This window comes from Macaca fascicularis, chromosome 14 (genome assembly GCF_037993035.2).
Source record: "Macaca fascicularis isolate 582-1 chromosome 14, T2T-MFA8v1.1".
In the NCBI taxonomy this organism is placed as follows: domain Eukaryota; kingdom Metazoa; phylum Chordata; class Mammalia; order Primates; family Cercopithecidae; genus Macaca; species Macaca fascicularis.
The window spans coordinates 7,439,876-7,463,776 of NC_088388.1; the positions used below are offsets into that span (position 1 = coordinate 7,439,876).

At 46.4% G+C, this 23,901-nt stretch overlaps 1 protein-coding gene and 1 non-coding gene across 22 annotated transcripts in view; one reads left to right on the forward strand and one right to left on the reverse strand.

Moving 5' to 3' along the window:
- Positions 1–23,901, forward strand: part of PC (pyruvate carboxylase) — a 109,828-nt gene that overhangs the window by 13,757 nt on the left and 72,170 nt on the right. The gene's annotated exons all lie outside the window — the stretch shown is intronic.
- On the reverse strand, positions 21,378–21,439 carry LOC123568905 (U7 small nuclear RNA). Its single transcript, XR_006692459.1, has one exon. It is a non-coding gene; the product is annotated as a U7 small nuclear RNA (small nuclear RNA).

A 23,901-nucleotide genomic window follows, 5' to 3' on the forward strand; every position in this document is an offset into this window, starting at 1 on the left:
GTTGAGAATCATCAATGCAATTTGACCTCTCCTTTGATGTCTGATGCACATGTGGCCCCGTGTGAGTAAGAACAGAGGTTTGTAGAGTGACAAGAAAAGGACATTTGGGGGAGAAATTGGCAGGAGACTGACTGAGGTTTTTGCACTGCAAGAGTTTTTTGTCCCCCATTTAAAAAAATTGTGGTAAAATACATTGTCTTCGTCTCTTTGGGCTGCTATAACAAAAATAACCTTATTCTAGGTAATTTATAAGCAATAGAAATTTATGTATGTATTATTTTTATTTATTTATTTATTTTATTTTATTTTATTTTGAGACGGAGTCTCGTTCTGTCACCCAGACTGGAGTGCAGTGGCGCGATCTCGGCTCACTGCAAGCTCTGCCTCCTGGGTTCACGCCATTCTCCTGCCTCAGCCTCCTGAGTAGCTGGGACTACAGGCACCCGCCACCATGCCCTCCTAATTTTGTATTTTTAGTAGAGACGGGGTTTCTCCATGTTGGTCAGGCTGGTCTCCAACTCCTGACCTCAGGTGATCTGCCCGCCTTTGCCTCCCAAAGTATTGGGATTACAGGCATGAGCCACCATGTCCAGCTTCTGCAGGAGTTTTAAGTACAGTCTGTCCTCACCTGTGGCTGTGTTCCCCTTTCAGGTGGTAAAGGAGCACTGTGAGATACAGTATTTAATAGCACAGTTGTTTCTTGGTATCCTCTGGGGACTGGTTCCAAGACCCCTTATAGATGCCAAAATCCTCCAGGATACTCAAGTGCTTGATAGAAAATGGCATAGTATTTGCATATAACCTATGCGTATCATCTTATGTACTTTAAATAATCTCTGGATAGCTTAAAATACCCAGTGCAATGTAAATGCCATGTAAATGGTTCTTATACTGTATTGTTTTTATTTGTATTATTTTTTATTGTTGTATTGTCATTTTTTATTTTGCTTTTTTGAACATGTTTGATCCCCAGTTGGTTGAATTAGTGGATGTGGAACACACAGATACAGAGGGCTGACCATATAGTAAATGAAGGCAGTGATATCACTGAGTGGCCACTCTGCTCTCAGAGAGAAAGGAAAATGTGCCTCACCATAGGACTGGTATTAAATGGCTGGGGGGTGCAGAGAAGATTAAACCTAAAACTTAGTCACTTAACACAGCAATTCCAGTTCTAGAAATGTAACCTGTGGCATCATGGGACAAGCATGCAAACATATGAGGTGATAGCAGAAATTGGGAAATCACCAAAACGTACATCAGAAAATGGTTGCTACATATGAAGTCTGTTCCGTGTCATATGATGTAGCCTTTAAAAATAGCTCATGTATCCTGCCTGTAATCCCAGCACTTTGGGAGGCCGAGTCGGGCGGATCACGAGGTCAGGAGATCGAGAACATCCTGGCTAACACGGTGAAACCCCGTCTCTACTAAAAATACAAAAACTAGCCGGGCGAGGTGGCGGGCGCCTGTAGTCCCAGCTACTCGGGAGGCTGAGGCAGGAGAATGGCGTAAACCCGGGGGGCGGAGCTTGCAGTGAGCTGAGATCCGGCCACTGCACTCCAGCCTGGGCGACAGAGCGAGACTCCGTCTCAAAAAAAAAAAAATAAAATAAAAATAGCTCATGTATCCTAATCAAGGTGTCACTCTAAATTTATTACCGCAGGACAAGAGCTATGATGCCTTTACACAAAAAATGTATATTATGAAACAGAATGTGTAATATCTCATTTTTTGTTATTTTGGAATGCTATACCAACAATTTGTTCAGGTTGCTGGAGTTACGAAATTATGTGTTTAAAAAATTTTCTATGTAGTATTTTTTCTTTGTAGTATGTTTTAAGTTATCAATTTAAAAAATCTAAATAGAGAAGGGTGCAATTCATAACACTACTTGGGGCTTAAGGTCGAGTACTGGGTACTTAACTATCAGAGTTCTACTTTTTTACCCCTCTTTTCCAAAACATTGTTTCGGGGGATGAAAACCTCTTAGTAAATGCCATGTGAGATATAGATTGCTGGGGAGTGGTGGAGTGAGGACTTCATAAAAGCTCTTCCTCTATTAAAAGGAATGAGAAAACTGGCAAAAATGATCCAAACCAACTTTTTCAGAACTTGAGAAATTAACCAAAGGCTTGCAACAATCTAAGACACATTTATTCAGGAAAAATTGCAGAAAAAAATTATCCTTGTTTTCAACAAAAAGTTATGAGGCGTGCAAAGAAACAAGAAAGTATGGTTCATACACAGGGAAAGACAGTCTTTTCCAGCCCAGATGTTGGACTTCATAGACAATGATGTTAAATCAGCTATTTTAAATATGTCTAAAGAACTTAAGGAAAATGTGAGAAGAATGCCTCACCAAATAGAGGGAGGCCAAGGCGGGCAGATCACGAGGTCGGGAGATCGAGACCATCCTGGCTAACACAGTGAAACCCCGTCTCTACTAAAAATACAAAAAATTAGCTGAGTGTGGTGGCACGCACCTGTTGTCCCGGCTATTTGGGAGGCTGAGGCAGGAGAATCGCTTGAACCCGGGAGATGGAGATTGCAGTGAGCTGAGATTGCGTCACTGTACTCCAGCCTGGGTGACAGAGCAAGACTCTGTCTCAAAAAAACCCCAAAAAACCCCAGAAATTCTGGAGTTGAACAGTACAGTTACTGACATGAAAAATTCTCTAGAGGCTGAACAGATTTGAGCAGGCAGAAAAAAAAATCAGCAAGCTTGAAGGTAGATACCTTGAGATGTTTCAGGCTGAGAATGAAAAAAGAATGAAGGGGCCGGGCGCAGTGGCTCACGCCTGTAATCCCAGCACTTTGGGAGGCTGAGGCGGGTGGATCACAAGGTCAAGAGATCGAGACCATGGTGAAACCCCGTCGCTACTAAAAATACAAAAAATTAGCCGGGCGCGGTGGCGGGCGCCTGTAGTCCCAGCTACTCAGGAGGCTGAGGCAGGAGAATGGCGTGAACCCGGGAGGCAGAGCTTGCAGTGAGCTGAGATCACGCCCCTGCACTCCAGCTTGGGGGACACAGCGAGACTCCGTCTCAAAAAAAAAAAAAAGAAAGAATGAAGGAAAGTTAACAGCTTCAGAGACCCATGGTGCACCGTCACGCAAATCAACATATGCATGATGAGAGTCCTAGGAGAGGAGAGAAAGGGTCAGAAAGAATGGCCAGAAGCTGATGAAAAACAATAACCGACCCACTCAAGAAACTCAGTGAACTCCAATGAGGATGAATATCAGAGATCCACAGCGAGATATTTCATAACTAAAGTGTCAAATGACAAGGAATCTTGAAAACAGCAAGAGATGAGCAACTTATCTTGTACAAAGGATCTTTGATCAGATTAACAGCTCATTTCTCCTCAGAAACTGTGGGAGCCAGAAGGTAGTGGGATGAACGCTGTTGAAGGCAAAACCTTCAACTGTAATTATTGGACTTTTGAGTCATAGATGGCCCTGACCTCTTTGTCTTCAGGGACAGTTTTTCAATTTAATCCCTAATAATCCCTAATAACCATTAGTCAAGCTTCCTTGACCTGTAGGAAGGCCTGTCTTTAGGCTGGGCACAGTGGCTCACGCCTATAATCCCAGCGCTTTGGGAGGCCCAGACAGGTGGATCACCTGAGGTCAGAAGTTCGAGACCAGCCTGACCAACATGGTGAAACCCCATCTCTACCAAAATACAAAAACTAGCCAGGAGTGGTGGTGCATACCTGTAGTCCCAGCTACTTAGGAGGCAGAGGCACGAGAATCATTGCTTGAACTTGGGAGGTGGAGGTTGCAGTGAGCCGAGATCGTGCCACTGCACTCCAGCCTGGGAGCCTGGGAGCCTGGGTGCCTGGGTGCCTGGGTGACAGAGTGAGACTCCATCTCAAAAAAAAAAGAAAAAAAAAGAAAAAAAAGGAAGACCTGTCTTTTACAGAGTTCCCTTCCCCAAGGTTTTCTAGAAATACCCCAGGGATGCTTATGTGTTCCACCAAGTTTGGAATATAGTTAGGGAGTGAAAAACATATGTTAAATGAATGTCATCTGTCTGGCTTGGTTATTTCCTTGGCCAGCTGTTCTCTTCTGCATATTGCCTAGTTCTCCCTGCCCCAGGGCTGTTACTTCACCCTTCATACCTACTGCCTTAAAGATGCAAACGGGCTGTCAGGCATTTCACAACATTTTACTGAATGCTTGGAGATAGCAGAATGGAATTATAATACAGAAAAAGATGTTTTGCTCGCAAAGGGGAATTCACCCTTTACCTCAAGAAAAATAGAGCAATTGCCAATAACAATAATGGTGGCCTCTCTCCCCTGCCCATTAACTGTCAGGGGATCAACAAATACTGGGGTCTAATCTCAACTAGTGTTACTCCAGGACTCCACATGGAGCTGACTGCTGATGTTCTGTTGTTGATAATATCCTTTATGTGTGTGTAGCACTTTATAGTTTTATTTCATTTTTTCTCTCCTTTTTTTTTTTTTGTGACAGGGTCTTGCTCTGTCACCAGGCTGGAGTACAGTGGCACCATCCAAGCTCACTGCAGCCTCCACCTCCTGGGCTCAAGCAATCCTCCCACCTCAGCCTCCCGAGTAGCTGAGACTACAGGCATGTGCCACCAACCCGGCTAATTTTTTTTTTTTTTGAGACAGGGTCTCACTCTGTCACCCATGCTGGATGACAGAGACGTAATCACAGCTCACTACAGCCTCGACTTCCCAGGCTCAAATGATCCTCCCACCTTAGCCTCTTGAGTAGCTGAGACTACAGGCATGTGCCACCACGCCTGGCTAATTTTTGTATTTTTTGTAAAGATTGTGTTGCCCAGGCTGGTCTCACACTCCTGAGCTCAAGCGATCCTCCTGCCTCGGCCTTCCGAAGTGCTGGGATTACAGGCATGAGCTACAGCACTTGGCTAGTTTTATTTTATTAACCAGTTTTCCCTGGAACTGGTTATGGTTGTGGTTTTGCTGTTTGTGGATGACAGACCCGAGGTTCAGAGAGATTCAGTGTCTCTCTCAGCTTCACTAGGAAGAGTTATAGCCAAGCTCTGACAACAGCAAACCAGATTCTGGCCTGAGGTTCTCAGAATATGCTGCTGTTCCACAGGATGTTACGATATGGTGTGGCAGGGTGTTACAGTGCACAGGGCTGAAAAGACCAACCTGGGACCCTCCCCTTTCCTTCTGAACTTGATCACTTTATGGACGTTTGCAGCTTTTATCATAAGAGCCATTTGTTGTCACATGGCTTCTGGCCAACTGGGAGTCTACCTCCATCTAAGGCAGGGCTCTTCTCCCTACCATGTTGCCCAAGGCTGTTTCAGTAGGACTGTAAGGTTTTCTTCAGCCCTCCTGGCTTTTGACTACCCCATTCCAGCTGGTTGCAAAATAGCTATTTGTGTTTTTGCTGACCTGAGCCATCTTTCTGTCCATTTTTACTTCTGATGTTCTTAAGTGGCAATTTCAGTATCTAGCAGAATGAATTCCCCATTTTCTAATCCTGAGTTTTCTCACTTGACTGAGTGGCTTAAGGAGGACAAGTTATTACTGTGTAGTATTCTAATAAATGGTTCTTTCCTTCAGCATTTACTGTGGTATGCACAGCTCCTTACTGGATGCTGTGAGGCTACAGGAGGATCTGACAAGGTGGCTTTGCCCTGAGTCGTTTATCTGTGGTTGGGAGAGAAGGAATACACGTGCTGGACCAAATATATGCTTGCATAGTGACTGGCTAGTGTGGAAGAGTAATAATGACCTCATTGATCCTGCTTCTGTGCCAGGTGAGATGCTAAATGCATAAACATACACAGGGGGCCGGACGCAGTGGTTCACACCTGTAATCCCAGCACTTTGGGAGGCCGAGGCGAGTGGATCACCTGAGGTCAAGAGTTCGAGACCAGCCTGACCAACATGGTGAAACCTCATCTCTACTAAAACACAAAAAATTAGCTGGGTGTGGTGGGAGGCTGAGGTGGGAGAATGAGTTGAACCCAGGAGTTAGAGGTTGCAGTGAGCCAAGATCATGCCATTGTACTCCAGCCCAGGCAACAGAGTGAGACTGTATCTCAAAAACAAAAACAAAACACACATAGGGAATTACCAGGGGAATGGCATAGCAGGGTTAAGAGCATGGACCCTGGAGTCAGGCGGACAGGATGGAGTTCAGGCTTAGCCCCGATTAGCAAGTTCCTTAGCTTCTTCAAGCCTTGGTTTCCTCATGTGTAAAATGAGGGCATTAAGACCTTCCTTCCTTGTATTACTGCCCCCATTTTATAGATGAGGAAACCAACCAGTGGGGGCTGTTGGGTAGAGATCAAATGCAATAACTTTTATACAAATGAAGTAACACATATTCATTCTGTACAAATGAAATAACACATAAACAAATGAAATAACACAGTCATATGCCTGACACTTTGGACACATTGTATTGGTGGCTCTGTTAATGGGACCAGTGATGAACAGTTAGAGGGGAACCCGTTGAGGGCAGAATATGTGAGTCTGAGGCCCTGAGAGATAAGGGGACTCTCTCAGGTGGGTGGAGAGCTGGTCCTCGTGTGTGTGATATTTGAGTTCATAGGAGGGGGGTGCCCCCGGGCAGTGGCACAGGGAGTGAGGCCATGGTGATGAGACAGAGGGTGATGCCCCAGCCTTGCTGGCATGGAGGAAGGCAATGGGAAGCCGGCAAGAGTGGAGGCTGTGCCTGCGTTGACCACTGTGGAATCCTCAGGGCCTAGCACTTGGGAAGCAATGTTGGAATGTGCTGATGGGGCATAGTGAGCATTAGGGCTGGAAATTCATTCTGTGAACTCCAGCTGCGTGTTGGGATTTGAGACAATAAGAAGCCCCTGAGATGCCTGAGCCAGGACTACCCAGAGGTGAATAGGATTTTGGAAAACCTCTGGACGGAGTGGGTGGCTGCCTGGGAATGGGGAGAGGCAAAGGTTGGGTGGGGACTAGCTCAGCAGGGAATAACTCAGACATTCCGGAGTGATGCAAGTGGAGGTTAAGGAAGTGGTTGCAATGGGAAGGAAGCGGCAAATATGAAGTGTCACAGAAGAAAAGTTGTCACGGGCCAAGTAGAGGGAGGGATTGGAGAGCTCTAAATTGCAGCTCAGTCTTCATCTTGAAATGCAGGTGGAAAAAGCCACCCCATTTATTTAGCTAATGGGAGCTGACTCCAAGACCTGAGGTCAGGAAAAGTGGAGAGACAAATAGAAAAGAAACAGGGAATTGGGACAGGGCATCATCTTTGGGGATGGTGGGCTTTTAAGCCCAACTCTGCATTTCCTGAGAAAATTGAGACAGCTTGAGACCAGAGCAATGGGCTTTGAGACTTACCCAGAGAAAATGTTACCCAGAGAGGAGAAAGGTCTGGTAGGGCCTGAAGATTCTTGAGCTGATTTTCCCTAGTTCTTGGCTCTTAGTGCCTCCCATTTCTCCTGATCTGATGGTTTCTGGTGGAGACAGTTGCATCTCATCTGTGGTGGGCCGCTTGCTGTTTGGTAAGCCTGGGCTGAAGGGCTGAGGCCTCTGGAAGAGCTGTCAGGAGAGACACACCTTCAGGGTACTTGGAGCTTTCCCCCTTGCTTCCAGGGCAGGATAGGCGGAAGCTGAAACTGCCTTCTAGCAAACAGATTTACACTGACCAAAACAATGTATTTGTAGGTGTTAGATTTAAGAGGTTTAGGTTTTCCATTGGATTTTTTAGGTGCATGGTGGGAGAGGTATTTTAGAGAGAAGGATTCTCCTAGCAGACACAAAATATGAATTAAGAACCCTTGTTTCTGTTTTTCTCCCAACTACTTCTTGATATTCATAGTTCCTGTGCTGGGACTTTGGAATGCGTTTTGGTGTGCAGAAAAGACAGGGCATTTGCTGCCAACAGGGGACATACATTGAGACTAAATTCACAAGATAAGGGATTTTACCTTCCAAGAAAAGATCTGTGTCTGGTCCTGTATCTGGCTTCTTTCTTTGTTGTTTTTGCAGTTCTGAATCAGTTTTCTTTCCCCGGATGGCTAGCTTCTCCAGCTGGAGAGAACTTTAAAGAGGCTTTTTTCCCCCAGGGCCAAATTAAGGATACTTCTGGGCTAAAGGGCAAGTGCAGCCATTCCTAGTGGATTTATGGCCTCAAAAGGACATTTCAGCCGCTGCATCTGCGAGATTTTTGTCCCAGCCCAGCCAGCCCAGCAGCGTAAGCCCAAAGGTTTAGTCACTGACAGAGTCCAACCAAGGGGTCTCTACGGAACCCTGGGCTTGGATGGGCTGGAGTTCTACCCTGCCATTGAAATCATTTGAGCCGGTAGAGTGCCTTCCATGCTGAAAACAGTTCTGATGTACCAGTTACTGATGGGGCAAAGGAGGCCCAGGTATGACCTAGGTAACTTCTCAGAGATGCTACCTTTGAACCTAATAGTCTTCTAGCAGGTTACCAAGCGGTAATCCAAAAAGTTAGTGTTTAACTTTAAAAAAAAAAAAAAAAAAGGTATTCAGTTCAGCTACGTAATACTTGCACCTGGTACAAACATTGCAATGTATAAAAGTCTCATTTTTTCTCTCTCCCCAGTAAACTGGTTCCCCTCCCAGGAGGCCACTTCTGGTTAAATTATCTTGTCTATCCTTTTGGAGGTGGTATACCCTTTGAAATAGAAACATATTTCTTTTTTTCTTTTTCTTTTTTTTTTTTTTGAGATGGAGTCTCGCTCTGTCGCCCAGGCTGGAGTGCAGTGGCACGATCTCTGCTCACTGCAAACTTCGCCTTCCGGGTTCATGCCATTCTTCTGCCTCAGCCTCCCGAGTAGCTGGGACTACAGGCACCTGCCACCACGCCTGGCTAATTTTTTTGGTATTTTTAGTAGAGACGGGGTTTCACTGTGTTAGCCAGGATGATCTTGATCTCCTGACCTTGTGATCCACCTGCCTTGGCCTCCCAAAGTGCTGGGATTACAGGCGTGAGCCACCGCGCCCAGCTATAGAAACATTTCTATTGTTTGTTTTCTCCTGTGCCCTTTCTGCTCCATGCCCTTTTCATTTATCAGTGTATCTTGGAAATCGTCCCATGTCAGCACAGATAAGAAGTCTGCAGTACTCTGTGTGCCATTGCATGGGGTTTTTTTTTTTTTTTTCATTTTATCATTTTTTTATTGCAAAATCCCACACTTACAGAAGGCATATTTAAAACATAGGGTATGTTAAAACAAAACATCTGTGTTCCTATCCCCAGGTTAAGGTTAGGACCATATAAGCCCCCTATGTTCCTCCCTGGTTGAAGTTCCTTCCCTCAGCTATTCCTTTTTTTTTTTTTTCTTGAGACGGAATCTCGCCACTCTGCTGTCCAGGCTGGAGCGCAGTGGTGCCATCCCGGCTCACTGCAACCTCTGCCTCCTGGGTTCAAGTGATTCTCTTGCCTCAGCTTCCTGAGTAGCTGGGACTATAGGTGTGTGCCAGCATGCCCAGCTAATTTTTGTATTTTTGTATTTTTAGTAGAGACAAAGTTTCGCCATTTGGCCAGGCTGGTCTTGAACCCCTGACCTCAGGTGATCCGCCCGCCTCAGTCTCCCAAAATGCTGGGATGACAGGTGTGAGCCACCACACCTGGCACCCCAGCTATTCTGACTTCTGTGATATTTATTATTTTGTTCTTGTTAGTTTTCCCACCAATAGCCAACCTCTGAATAACTTATTGTTGAATTTTGCCTGGTTTTGAGCACCTGGACCTGGAATCCTAACAGTAGATTTCTGTGACGTGCTCAGCATTACATTTGCGATTCATCCATGTGGATGCACATGGCTCTGTTCATGTTCACTGCCATAGAGCTTTCCATTGAATGAATATCCACAGCGGGTTGATCCTTTCTGTTGCCCTGTTGCCAAGAAGCCCTTAGTCTGCTTTTTGTTTTTTTTTCTCTCTCAGGAATAACCGTGCTGGGAACTTTTTTCTTTTTTTTTAAGACAGAGTCTTCCTCTGTCGCCCAGGCTGAAGTGCAGTGGTGTGATCTCAGCTCACTGCAACCTCTGCCTCCTGGGTTCAAATGATTTTCCTGTCTCAACCTCCCAAGTAGCTGGGATTACAGGCGTGTACCACTACGCCCAGGTAATTTTTGTATCTTTAATAGAGACAGGGTTTTGCCGTGTTAGCCAGGCTGGTCTTGAACTCCTGAACTCAGGGGATCCACCCGCTTCAGCCTCCCAAAGTGCTGGGATTACAGGCGTGAGCCATCGTACCTGGCGGGAACATTCTTACACATGGCTCCTGGAACACATGAGCAAGAATTTCTCTGGGGTGTAAACTAGGAGTGGAGTTGCTGGCATGTCTAACTCTTCTAGATTATCCGAAACCGAAGTTTTGAGGTTTTGAAAACTAATTTGCCCTTCTCCTACTAACAGTATATACAGCAGTATAGACAGAGTATTTTCTAATTACCCGGGTGGTACAACTTTGGACTGCAAGTTTGTGTGAGGGCTGCTTTGTGATTGAAGCTTCTTGGGGGGAGTTTTTTGTTTTTCTACCTGCTCAGTGCCAAGGATTTAGACAGTTGATTTTTCTTGCAGGTAGTTCTTGGGGACAGGGAAGGGTAGATGAAGTTTTTTGTGGTTCACTGTTAGGTTAAGGGAGTATCCTTTGGAAGTCCCAACTTCACTAGGGGTAAGATCTCTTTAGATTTCCCACCATGGCTGGGCTCTGGGCGGTGCTTCTGTGACCTTCTGAGGCTTTGAAAACTGAAGCTCAGGTTTGCCTAGTTCTGCAAATGCCCTCTAGATAAAAGCTTCAGTGTTAATTTGCCTCCCTAGTTTCTCCTTCTTAGGGTTTTAGCCTGAGTGTTCCTTATTTTCTTGCCTGTGCTTCTAAGACAAAATTTAATTTGGCCAGGTGTGGTGGCTCATGCCTGTATTCCTAGCACTTTGGGAGGCCAAGGTGGAAAGATCACTTGAGCCCAGGAGTTTGAGACCAGCCTGGGCAACATAGTGAGACTCCCGTCTCTATTTCAAAAAAATATGTAAAAAATAAAAAGAAGGCCGGGCACCATGGCTCACACCTGTAATCCCAGCACTTTGGGAGGCCGAGGTGGGTGAATCACTTGAGATCAGGAGCTCAAGACCACCCTGGTCAACATGGTGAAACCATGTCTCTACTAAAAATACAAAAATTAGCCGGGCATGGTAGTCCCAGCTACTTGGGAGACTGAGGCAAAAGAATCGCTTGAACCTGAGAGGGAGAGGTTGCAGTGAGCTGAGATTGTGCCACTGCACTCCAGCCAGGGGGACAGAGTGAGACTCTGTCTCAAAAAAAAAAATAAATAAAAAATAAAGTAGCACTTTCAGGATGAGCCTTTGCATCCCTAGGGTTATGGCTTGCATTCTCAGGGCTTGCTGGCTTTCACATTTGAGAAGTAAGGCTGTCAGCACCACAGTGATGAGACGGAAGTGGGTTCGGCCACTCCCCCAAAATTTTAGTACTGTGTTTGGGCCTGGAAATCTGACTCATGTTTCAAACTCACATGACACTGATTTGTCCCAGAAGGCTACTTTATGGATTTATAATGGGAGATAGAATCTCTGGGGTCAGCCTCTTCTGGTTTAAAGATCTGTGGTTGACCCATCGGTACCAGGTAAGTCTTAGATGGTGGCTCAGTCCATTCTAGCATTCAATAAGTAGTACAGATAGGGTTGCTTAGAGAGCAGGCATCGTACACAGGCCCTTTTTAAAAACGATATGACCCTATTTTAGACCCTGACCCTCCTTGTCCCTGGTTGCAGATTCTCACTTTCATGTAGTGTTTCCTTCCCAAATATTTTTCTATTTTATCCTTTTGATTTCTGAAATTGCCCATAATGATTAATGCTCACAGCTGGGCGCAGTGGCTCATGCCTGTAATCCCAGCACTTTGGGAGTCCGATGTGTGTGGATCACCTGAGGTCGGGAGTTCAAGACCAGCCTGACCAACATGGAGAAACCCTGTCTCTACTAAAAATACAAAATTAGCCAGGCAAGGTTGCACATGCTTGTAATCCCAGCTACTCGGTAGGCTGAGAACAGAGAATCGCTTGAATCCGGGAGGCGGAGGTTGCGGTGAGCCGAGATCACTCCATTGCACTTTGAGATTTTTGAGACTCTGTCTCAAAAATGATAGTAATTAATGCTTTCTTTTTTTGCCCTACTAGATAGACTGAACACCCCATGGTCATTCTGCTGCCAAGTTCATCTTGGTAGGTGCTGATTTCAGGCTGGCCTGATTCTTGTTTTTTGAAAAATTTTTTTCAAGCCATTTTATGTTGTCCTATTGTCTGAATACAGAAAGGGGTACCTGCTTTATTTAATCTACGTAGAGATGACCATCTTTTTGTAGTGCCTTACCATTTCCAAGGTACTTTCATGTGTGTGATCTCATTCAATGCTTGCCTGCCTTCCACATTTTAAAGGACTGGCCCCGTGTCACAACATTCAGCCCCTGAGTCTCAGGGAGGTTTATTGCTGCCCCTTGGACACCAAGCTGTAAATGAACTTCACTTCCAGGAGGAGTCGGCCTTCCATTTCGCACATTTCTGCAGAGGAGAAGACGAGGGGACCATCACCTATTGATGTGTTCGTAAATGCACAGGTTTTATTTCCCAGATCAGCATTTTTTTTTTTTTTTTTTTTTTTTGAGACGGAGTCTTGCTCTGTCACCCAGGCTGGAGTGCAGTGGCCGGATCTCAGCTCACTGCAAGCTCCGCCTCCCGGGTTTACGCCGTTCTCCTGCCTCAGCCTCCCGAGTAGCTGGGACTACAGGCGCCCGCCACCTCGCCCGGCTAGTTTTTTTGTATTTTTTAGTAGAGACGGGGTTTCACCGTGTTAGCCGGGATCGTCTCTCGATCTCCTGGCCTCGTGATCCGCCCGTCTCGGCCTCCCAAAGTGCTGGGATCATTTTTTAATAGATATCTAGCTTATTCCTAATTGTATTCACACATGAAAAAGAAACTTTCCTTCAGAATGCCTGTTCTTTCTTCACGTTCTCTCTTTTCTAGTGCTCCCTTCTCCCCTTCCACTTTTCCACATGAATTTTGTAGATTTCATTGTCTCAGTTTTCCAAGTTGCCTTCTGAGTGCAGCAATTGTAGCCACCCCCTTTCTAGCATGTTCTGTCTGTGCTGTGAAGCTGTGCCTTGTGCAGTGTTCGGTCAGCCGCCCTCCTCTCCTCGCCCTGTCCACACAAGGTCTCTCTTCCCGTGTTTACTCTGCTCTCCAGGTTCCCCACCTTTGCCAGGGAGAGGCCTTCCTGGCTCTTTAGTGATTCTGTCCCTGGTCCACTATCAGCCTGCCCTGCTTTCCTTATCACATTCACCGAACCCGTCTGTTCTCAGGGCCATTTTAGACATTCTTTTTACAATTAAAAATTTAAACTAGAACATTTATGATGTGACTAATCACTGAAGTCCTTAAGATGAACTGTAGCTTCTGCCCTCCTGGGTTTGCAGGCCCCTGCCTGAATCTGCAGTGGACAATTTCTAGGTGCCTCATTTGACCAGCCTGGGTGGTCTTTTAGCCTTGGCATGTCAGTCATACTTTCTCATGTGTTTGGCAGGGTAGCCACGTCTGCCACAGGTGGGCTTTTTTTTTTTTTTGAAATGGAGTCTTGCTCTGTTGCCCAGGCTGGAGTGCAGTGGCTTGATCTTGGCTTGCTGCAAGCTCTGCCTCCCAGGTTCACGCCATTCTCCTGCCTCAGCCTCCCCAGTAGCTGGGACTACAGGCTCCCCACCATGCCCAGCTAATTTCTTTTGTATTTTTAGTAGAGATGGGGTTTCACCATGTTAGCCAGGATGGTCTCAATCTCCTGACCTTGTGATCCACCCACCTCGGACTCCCAAAGTGCTGGATTACAGGAGTGAGACACTACACCCGGCCTGCCACAGGTGGGCTTCTGAAGGTGGTAGACCTTGGAGCCAAGCGGTAGCACAACATAGGCATCTGAAATCCACACGTCCCTTTGTGACTTCATGTCTGTGGCCAAAATCAACGAGCAGATGTATATTGTTATGTTTGCTGGTATTGTTCATCTTAAAACTTATTTCCCTCTCTGTCTCTTCGTGTAAATTTCTCCTTTATATTATTTTCTTTTTTTTTTTTTTTTTTGTTTTTTGAGACGGAGTCTCGCTCTGTCGCCCAAGCTGGAGTGCAGTGGCGCGATCTCGGCTCACTGCAAGCTCCACCTCCTGGGTTTACGCCATTCTCCTGCCTCAGCCTCCTGAGTAGCTGGGACTACAGGCGCCCGCCACCGCGCCCGGCTAATTTTTTTTTGTATTTTTAGTAGAGACGGGGTTTCACCGTGGTCTCGATCTCCTGACCTTGTGATCCGCCCGCCTCGGCCTCCCAAAGTGCTGGGATTACAGGCGTGAGCCACCGCGCCCGGCCTATATTATTTTCTTATTTCTCTTAGTCCCAATTCTATAAACCTTTCCTGTTTCCCATGATCTAGTCTCCAGGCTTCCTTATTACCCTCTCCCCTTGAGTAGGCTTGACACCATCCAGTCCTTTCAAGTGGGGAAAGCAGAACCCAAAGTTAGTATCCCAGTTTCTATCTTTTTTTTTTTTTTTTTTTTTTTTTGAGATGGAGTTTCGCTCTTGTTGCCCAGGCTGGAGTGCAATGGTTCGATCTCAGCTCACTGCAACCACTGCCTCCCGGGTTCAAGTGATTCGCCTACCTCAGCCTCCCTAGTAGCTGAGATTACAGGCACCTGCCACCAAGCCCAGCTAATTTTTTGGGTTTTTTTGTTTTTGAGATGGAGTCTCGCTCTGTCGCCCCGGCTGCAGTGCAGTGGCACTGTCTCAGCTCACTGCAAGCTCCGCCTCCCAGGTTCACGCCATTCTTCTGGCTCAGCCTTCTGAGTAGCTGGGATTACAGGCGCCTGCTGCCACGCCCAGCTAATTTTTTTGTATTTTTAGTAGAGACGGTTTCACCGTGTTGGTGAGGCTGGTCTCGATCTCCTATCTCGTGATCCGCCCGCCTCGGCCTCCCAAAGTGGTGGGATTACAGGCGTGAGCCACCGCACCCGGCAATTTTTTTGTATTTTTAGTAGAGATGGGGTGTCACTGTGTTGGCCAGGCTGGTCTCGAACTCCTGACCTCAGGCAGTCCACCCACCTCAGCCTCCCAAAGTGCTGGGATTACAGGCATGAGCCACTGCCCTCGGCTTGCCTGGCTGATTTTTAACAGTGACTTTTAAATTTCTACTGCCATCCAGCGCATTCCTAGGCTGCTGTGTGTGTTTCCTATCAGAGAATGAAAACCAGAGGAGTACGGGAGTACACTGGTGTGGTTGGGAGTCGAGCTTTAGAGTCACACTGCTGAGTTCAAGTCCTTGACTAATTAAAGCATGACTAGGGGAGGCCAGCCTGGATAGTTAAAAATTACATATTTAAAACGTAATGTATGTATGAGCATTCACAGCAGCATTATTCAAATACAGAAAAATTTAGCCAGTCATGGTGGTGCATGCCTGTAATCCCAGCTACTCAGGAGGCTGAAGGTGGGAGAATCGCTTGAACCCGGGAGGCAGAGGTTGCGGTGAGCCGAGATCGCGCCATTGCACTCTAGCCTGGGTTTTGAGAGCAAAACTCTGTCTCAAAACACAAAAAAAGAACCAAAAGGTGGAAACAAACCAGATGTTCATCAACCAATGAATGGCAACACAAAATATGGCCTACCCATCCAGTGGAATGTTGTTCAGCCATCAAAAGGAGTGAAGTTCTGACACGTGCTACAACATGGATGAACCAGGAAAACACCGTGCTAAGTGAAAGAAGCCAGACACAAAGTCACATATTATATGACATTTCTAGGAAATATCCAGAATAGGCCATAGAGATGGAAAGCAGATTACTGGTTGCCAGGGGCTGGGGGTGGGTGGGAATGGGGAATGACAGCTATTGGTACCAGGTTTGTTTTTGGAGTGATTGAAAAGGTTCTGGAATTGGATAGTCGTGATGGTTACCAACATTATAAATATGCTAAAAAGCACTGAACTGTATAGTACTGGTAACTAGAATATGTGCATTATTAGGCCTATGTATTAAACAATTCTAGTTGGTCATGTCCCTAGTCCCCGGTTGTGTTGACTTGCCATGATTTGTTTAACCATTTGCCTACTGTTGAGTACTTGGGTTATTTCCAGGATTTTGTGATCATTGATAATGGTAAGCCTTACTTTCAAAGTCTGATATGCTTTTTTAAAAATTCTTCTTCCTACGTGATGCTAGGCACTTAAGAAGTACTCTATAAATATTTATTGAATTATCTATGCTTGCTATTCCTGTTTCATTAGTGTAGATAATTACTTTCTGTTCCAGATTATTTCAAAAGACAATATTCCTTAAACTATTAGCCTTTCAGTGAGAGCTGTACATTTTACATTTGTAAGTGGTGTATTTCAGATAGAAATAGTTTGCTTGCCTTTTCTAATCACAAAGGTAATATCTGCTAATTGTAAGAGATTCAGATAATGGCCTTGCCTGGACAGTGGCCTTTATCACAGTCCTCCAAGCAGTTCCACATCTGCAAAGAAACATGCTTCTTATCTTTTTGCCATATCATCATTATCTTCTCTGCATCTTGAGTTTGTTTGACTCATTTTCTTCCAAAAAACTTCTTAGATACCTTCTGCTAGACAGTAGCCTACAATGTATGATGCCATTGCTGCCTTCTTTTTTTTTTTTTAACTCCCCTCCCCTCCTCCATTGTCCTTTTGTCCAAAGATCATGTCTATCTTGTTTGCAAATAAGAAAGAATAATAGGCCAGGCGCAGTGGCTCACAAGGCCTGTAATCCTATCACTTTGGGAGACCAAGACGGGTGGATTGCTTGAGCTGAGGAGTTCAAGTCCAGCCTGGGCAACATGGTGAAACCCTGACACATGCTAATTTTTTGTCTCTATGAAAAATTAGCCAGGCATTGTGGTGTGCACCAGTAGTCTCAGCTACTCAGGAGGCTGAGGTAGGAATATCACTTGAATCTGGAAAGAGGAGATTACAATGAGCTGAGATGGTGCCAAAAAAAAAAGAAGGAAGAATAGTGTGCCATTTGTTCTGCTAAGTCAGCATCCTTGATTTCTAACTTTTGTCCTTTTTTTTAAATTGAGGTGTGCACTATCATGCCCAGCTAATTTTTTATTTTTGGTAGAGATGGAGTCTTGCTATGCTACCCAGGCTGGTCTTGATCTCCTGGCTTCAAGTGATCCTGCTATCTTAGCCACACAAAGCATTGGGATTACAGTTGTGAGCCACCATGCCTGGCTCAACTTTTCCTTTCTTTACTTTCTTTTTTTTTCTTTTCTTTTTTTTTTTTTTTTTTTTTTTTTTTGAGACAGAGTCTTGCTTTGTCACCCAGGCTGGAGCACAGTGGTGCAATCTCAGCTCACTGCAGCCTCTGCCTCCCGGGTTCAAGCGATTCTTGTGTCTCAGCCTCCCAAGAAGCTGGGATTACAGGTGTGTGCCATCACACCTGGCTAATTTTTGTATTTTAGTAGAGACATGATTTTGCCATGTTGGCCAGGCTTGTCTCGAACTCTTGGCCTCAAGTGATCCCCTGGCCCTAGCCTCCCAAAGTGCTGGGATTATAGGTGTGAGCCACTGTGCTTGGCCACTTTTTTTCTTTTTCTTTTTTTTTTTTTTGCCTTGAGGTCTTCTGACATTTTGAAGCTGTGTGCTTTTCTGTGACCTTTTAAACCCTATGTATTGGCTGGGCGTGGTAGCTCACATCTGTAATCCCAGCACTTTGGGAGGCCAAGGTGGGCAGATCACCTGAGGTCAGGAGTTTGAGACCAGCCTGGCCAACATGGTGAAACCCCATCTCTACTAAAAATACAAAAATTAGTTGAGTGTGGTAGTGCACCTGCACACGTGTAATCCCAGCTACTCGGGTGACTGAAGCGGGAGAATCACTTGCATCTGGGAGGCGGAGGTTGCAGTGAGCCAAGATCGCGCCACTACTGCGCTCCAGCCTGGGCGACAGAGCGAAACTCTGTCTCAAAAACAAAAACAACAAAAACAAACGCAAATTCTGTGTATTCCATAGCTGTTTTGTAAGGAAGGAATGAACTGATGGGTCTCTTTTCCCTTTCCCCGTTTTCGTGCGGTGGAGCTGTGCCTAGCCTGACCTCTTACCCCACATTACTGTCTGTTCACCTTTCCCTGCTGCGCCGTCATTGCTCAGCACGCCTCAAGATGGGATGTGGTAGCAGTGGTGGGCCGTTCTCTGTTGATGAAGCTACTGTTATTGACTATGCCTTGCTTTTTTCTTTGAAGTCATTTTTCTAGGAACAAGGATGATCTCATACCTTTGTCTCCCTGTCTGAAACCCTTGTTTTAGCTAACAGCAAGCTTGGACAAGACGGTTCATCAGAGTCAGGGTTAAAGCCTAGGAAATGAAGTGAAACTAATGAGCCTTGCCAGTGATGCAGAAGCCTTGTCTTCTCCAGCTGTCTATGGCTCTGGGCTTCTTTGTGGATGGTAAACAACTTGTGTCTGTGTTGTTGGTAGCCACATAGGGATCTGGGCCAGAGATAGAAATGAAAGAGTGGAGGAAGACCAGGTACTTACCCATGGAGTTGTGGATGCACCTCTGGAAGTGCTAGCTAGGCTCATTGCTTTTTTTTTTTTTTTTTTTCAAGACAGAGTCTTGGTCTTTCAATCTCAGCTCACTACAAGCAACCTCCACCTCCTGGGTTCAAGCAATTCTCCTGCTTCAGCCTTCCGAGTAGCTGGGATTACAGGCGTGCACCACCACGTCCAGCTAATTTTGTATTTTTAGTAGAGATGGGATTTCGCCATGTTGGCCAGGCTGGTCTCAAACTCCTGACCTCAAGTGATTCACCCACCCCGGCCTCCCAAAGTGCTGGGATTACAGGTCTGAGCCACCGCGCCCGGCCTAGGCTCATTGCTTTTCCCAGCCAATGCTGATGACTGAAAGACTGTTTTAATCTTAGAATGGTGCAGTTATTTATTGAATGAAAGTACATCTGTAGCTGTCTCCTCATCCTTCTTGTCATTATTCTGTTTAGATTTCCAGCCCCATACTCTCCTTTCTGATTTAAGACTCTCCGAAACCCCTTTACTTATTCAGTAAATCTATTCTGGGATTGTAGGTGCTGGTTGGGCTGTACGGAGACAAAGGGACCCCTGACCTCATTGACAAGCACGGGGGAATTGTCACGAGGAAGATGGGGTGAGGGAGAGAACCCCTCGTGAGTGATATGAGAGGTGGGCAGCTTTCTCTTTGTAGAGCCTTGACAGTCGGATTCTCAGGGACAGTTTCAAAGTATGGGGAAAACGAGATTAGGATTCTTGGGTGGTTTTGGATCTGCTGTTTGGTTTTTCCTCATCTAGAACTAAATTTATATAAAAGAATACAACGGTAGAATAATCACGGCAACTAAGTTTGTTCTGCTCTCCTGGGGCCTCTTCATGTATTATCTCTACTTACTACAACAGCTCTGGAGGTAAAGGTGTTACCTTGAAGACACTGAGGCTCCAAGGGGTGAGCTGCTTGTCTAGGGTCATCTAGCTCAGGAGTGGCTGAGCTCAGATCCAGGCTCCTACCTGCCACCCCACCACCCATGCCCCTGCCTTCCCCTGCACCAGAACAAAGCCACCAGCCCCAGACGGCCGCGTGTTTGTGCTTTTATTTCCCTGAATGGCTCTGGGTTTTTGCTTTGTCATTTCTGTGCTTGTGTCCTTTGCAGAGTCTTTGGCTTCCTTTTATTTTTCCTACCCCAGCAGCATCTGACGCGACGCCTGGGGTCTGGGAGGAAGCAGGGTTCTTTGCTTAGACATCTTGGTTTTCATCTGTTTTACAAAATTATCCTTGGCCTCTGTTCTCTTTTTCCTTGTATTTCCTCCCTGAAATACTGCGTCTTTAAGGCTATCGTGAAGAGAAAGATAATCCTGCCCAAGGGTTTGAAGGAATGTCAAGGAGAAGTGTTTTTAGCACGCAGCTGGGTTTTTAGTGGGGTTGTTTCCATGGCCTGCGTTGCCCTAGTGAAAGTGGTTTGTCTTCCTCACAACACCGAGGGATTCGGCGCACAAATGGATGCAGTCAGGTGGCCGCTGAGCCAAGGGCCAAGTAAGGCATTTCGTCCTCAGCCACATTGCCCTTGTCTCACGCCTGTATTTCTTTTCTTTTTTTTTTTTTTTTTTTTGAGACGGAGTCTCGCTCCGCCACCCAGGCTGGAGTCTCGGCTCACTGTAAACTCTGCCTCCTGGGTTCAAGTAATTCTCCTGTCTCAGCCTCTTGAGTAGCTGAGACTACAGGCACCTGTCACCGCGCCTGGCTGATTTTTGTATTTTTAATAGAGATGGGGTTTCACCTTGTTGGTCAGGCTGGTCTCAAACTCCTGACCTCAGGTGATCCAGCTGCCTCGGCCTCCCAAAGTGTTGGGATTATAGGCATGAGCCACCACGCCTGGCCTCATGCCCGTATTTCTATGTCCTGAACATGTTACATTTGCATCCAGGCCCAGCTCTGTTCCCTGTGGAGGTTGGAGTTCTGATACCCCACAGAAGGAAGGAGCCAAGGCAGGGATGCTGCTTGGAGGAGGGTGTGGCGAAGACAAAGAAATGACCTTGCGATTCTTAGGGTTGCTGGGAAGCTGTTGCTTCTAGGTTGGCTTTCTGTCCTTTCTGATGCTCCAAACAGGTCCCCAGGGTACAGGCCTTCCCGGGGCTCCCACTTTCTTCAGTGTTAGGTCCATGTCCATTTTCCTGTCCCCCTCCACTTGTCCCTACTTTATTATCATCTGAGATCTGGGGCTTCTTTCCAAAGCTGAATTTAAATTTAAGGCTTTCCTAAGAGTTTCAGCTGTTAGGCAGGGGCTTGTGGCAGGAAAAAGAAGAGAGAGATTTCTGTTGCCCATAGGAGGGTGACAGGGGTGCTGGGTGAACACTCATCAGAAGTTCCCTGCCGACGAGTAGCCTGGCACCTTTCTGCAGGGTGTCTTCTGAGCCAGCTGGATTCATCGTGTTGGCCTGTGGAGTCTGAGAACACCATCTCTCTCGTCTTTCCCCTCCTCCCCTCCTCTGTGCCCCAGCAAGAGGCGTGGTATACTCTGGGTCCTCCCTCATTACTTACACAGCCTCCTCTCTGTGTTTGATTACCAGAATGAGCCAGCCTCATTCTGAGTCCATTCATTCATTTATTCATTCAACAACCGTTTAGTGCGAGGCACCATGGTAACCTACATTTCAAGGCTGTAACTGCTATTAGCAAGCCATTTGCAGAAGTTTGGGTCACTGATGTGCCTTTGACCTGATGCCCGTTTTCTAAACCCAGGCATTCCTCTTGAGTGATACAGCATCTCTGTGCCTCTTCTCCAAGAATTATGGCTTAGGTTTTTGGTTTTTTTTGTTTTCAATGGGGCTTTCTGGCAAAGACCTGAAAGCCTGCTAGACAAATTCAAAAACAGCTGTAACACTAAGGCCTAAGTTTCAGTTCTGACTTCATGCAGAGGATGCCTGAACCAAGCCCCTTACTACCAGGCCTCATTCTTTTCTCAGTGAGTTAGATCCCTCTCCCCTCACTTGTTATCTGTTTGCTGTTCCTAGCACAGATCTTCAACTCTGGTGTATTCACTGCCTCTGGCTGGAGCCCATTTGACTGTTGTCACCACCCTGTCCCCCTGCCCCTCCTCGCCAGCCAATGGCTTCTCATTTCTTCCCAGCTTGTCAAGGTCCTAGAGCTCTCAGAGACACAGGCCCCACCCAGGGCTCTGCAAAAATATTCTTTAAGGGTGTGAGCGAAGGGATTTTTTTTTTTTTTTTTTTTGAGACAGTCTCACTCTGTTGCTCAGGCTGGAGTACAGTGGCTCGATCTCGGCTCATTGCAACTTCTGCCTCCCGGGTTCAAGTGATTCTCATGCCTCGGCCTCCCGAGTAGCTGGGATTACAGGCATGTGCCACCACGCCTGGCTAATTTTTGTATTTTTAGTAGAGACAGGGTTTCATCATGTTGGCCAGGCTGGTCTGGAACTCCTGGCCTCAAGTGATCCACCCGCCTTGGCCTCCCAAAGTGCTGGGATTACAGGCATGAGCCACTGCACCTGGCCTGAAGAGAGAATTTGAAAATATAAATTTTTTTCCATGCATTTCACCTTTTGAGCCTAACCCAGACAGCTTGAGATAGTCCACCTGGGCCCATAGTCCCAGGATTGTGTGAGTCTTCAGGGACTCTCCAGAAATGCTCTTGTTAATATGGGTGCTGGAAACTTAACAGGACTTGCTTTAATTCCTCTCTGAGCTGCCCTTGTAGAGGAACTGCTGGGTAGATGAAATCTTCCAGGGAGAAGTTCTGAATGCTGCTGCCCCTCCTCCTGGGCCTTCTTCACTGGGCTGGGGCTCTGCTTTCTTTTTTTTTTTTTTGAGACGGAGTCTCGCTTTGTCGCCCAGGCTGTAGTGCAGTGGCCGGATCTCAGCTCACTGCAAGCTCCGCCTCCCGGGTTTACACCATTCTCCTGCCTCAGCCTCCCGAGTAGCTGGGACTACAGGCGCCCGCCACCTCGCCCGGCTAGTTTTTTTTTGTATTTTTTGGTAGAGATGGGGTTTCACCGGGTTAGCCAGGATGGTCTCGATCTCCTGACCTCGTGATCCGCCCGTCTCGGCCTCCCAAAGTGCTGGGATTACAGGCTTGAGCCACCGCGCCCGGCCCGGGGCTCTGCTTTCAGGCCAGAGTGAGAAGGCTATTTGGAGGTCACACGTGTTCAGCGTGGCTTAGGGGGTGAGGAAGCCTTTTATTTATTCTTCTGTCCCTTATCTCCCTACTTATCTCTATACCCACACCCCTAAAAAGAGAATGGCAGAAGTAGATTTTGTTGGGCTGGGCATGGTGGCGCACATCTGTAATCCTAGCACTTTAGGAGACTGAGGTGGGCAGATGACTTGAGGTCAGGAGTTCGAGACCATCCTGGCCAACGTGGTGAAACCCCGTCTCTACAAAAATACAAAAAATTAGCTCGGCTTGGTCGTTCATTTATGTGATCCTAGCTGCTCAGGAGGCTGAGGCACAAGAATCTCTTGAACCCAGGAGGTGGAGGCTGCAGCGAGCCGAGATCACACCACTGCACTCCAGCCTGGGCAACAGAGCAAGACTGTTTCAAAAAAACGAAAAAATGTAGATTTTATGTATGTTTTTTGACATAAGATCTCACTCTGTTGCCCAGGCTGGTCTTACTCCTGGGCTCAAGCAGTCCTCCTACCTCGGCCTCCCAAAGTGCTGGTGTTATTGGCATGAGCCAGCACGCCCAGCCTAGAAGTAGAATGTTAATTGCAGAGTTGGTTCTAGTGGACTCAAAACATTATAGTTTGTGAACCTCCCTTCTATAGGACTTGGGAATGGAAAGAGGAATTTTAATTGCCTTGCATATGAATTTTTCTTTAATGCAAAATTCTTTAAGAAGAGGAAAAAGGGTTTTATTTGCTGTTTCTATCACCACCTAGAGGGCTCACAGGCTGCTGTGGGGGAAGGGACTTGGGCATTTGACTAAAGATTTTGCAGTTGATGGTGGGTGCTCTATCGGGTGTGTGCTAACTTAGGGGAAAGCTAACCAGCTTCCAGTTTGTCCCCTTCGTGCAGCAGGAGGTCCTCATGGACCATCTCAGGCTCTAGGCTGCCCACCAACGTCTTTCCCTGCAGCTCACCCTGGGGTATGAGTGCCATAATCCTAGAAGGCTGAGGCTGGGCTCAGGTGCCTCTTACCCTCAGGTAACCCAAGTTCAGATCAAATAAATTTCTCCGTTATTATACAAAATGCCAAGGGTTTTCCAGACCCTTTCCTCTTGTCAGTAACTGTCATGTCCACCAGAGCAGTGGACAGGCATCATGTAGGTGTTAGATATTCTGAAGCTTTTTTTTTTTTTTTGAGACGGAGTCTTGCTCTGTTGCCC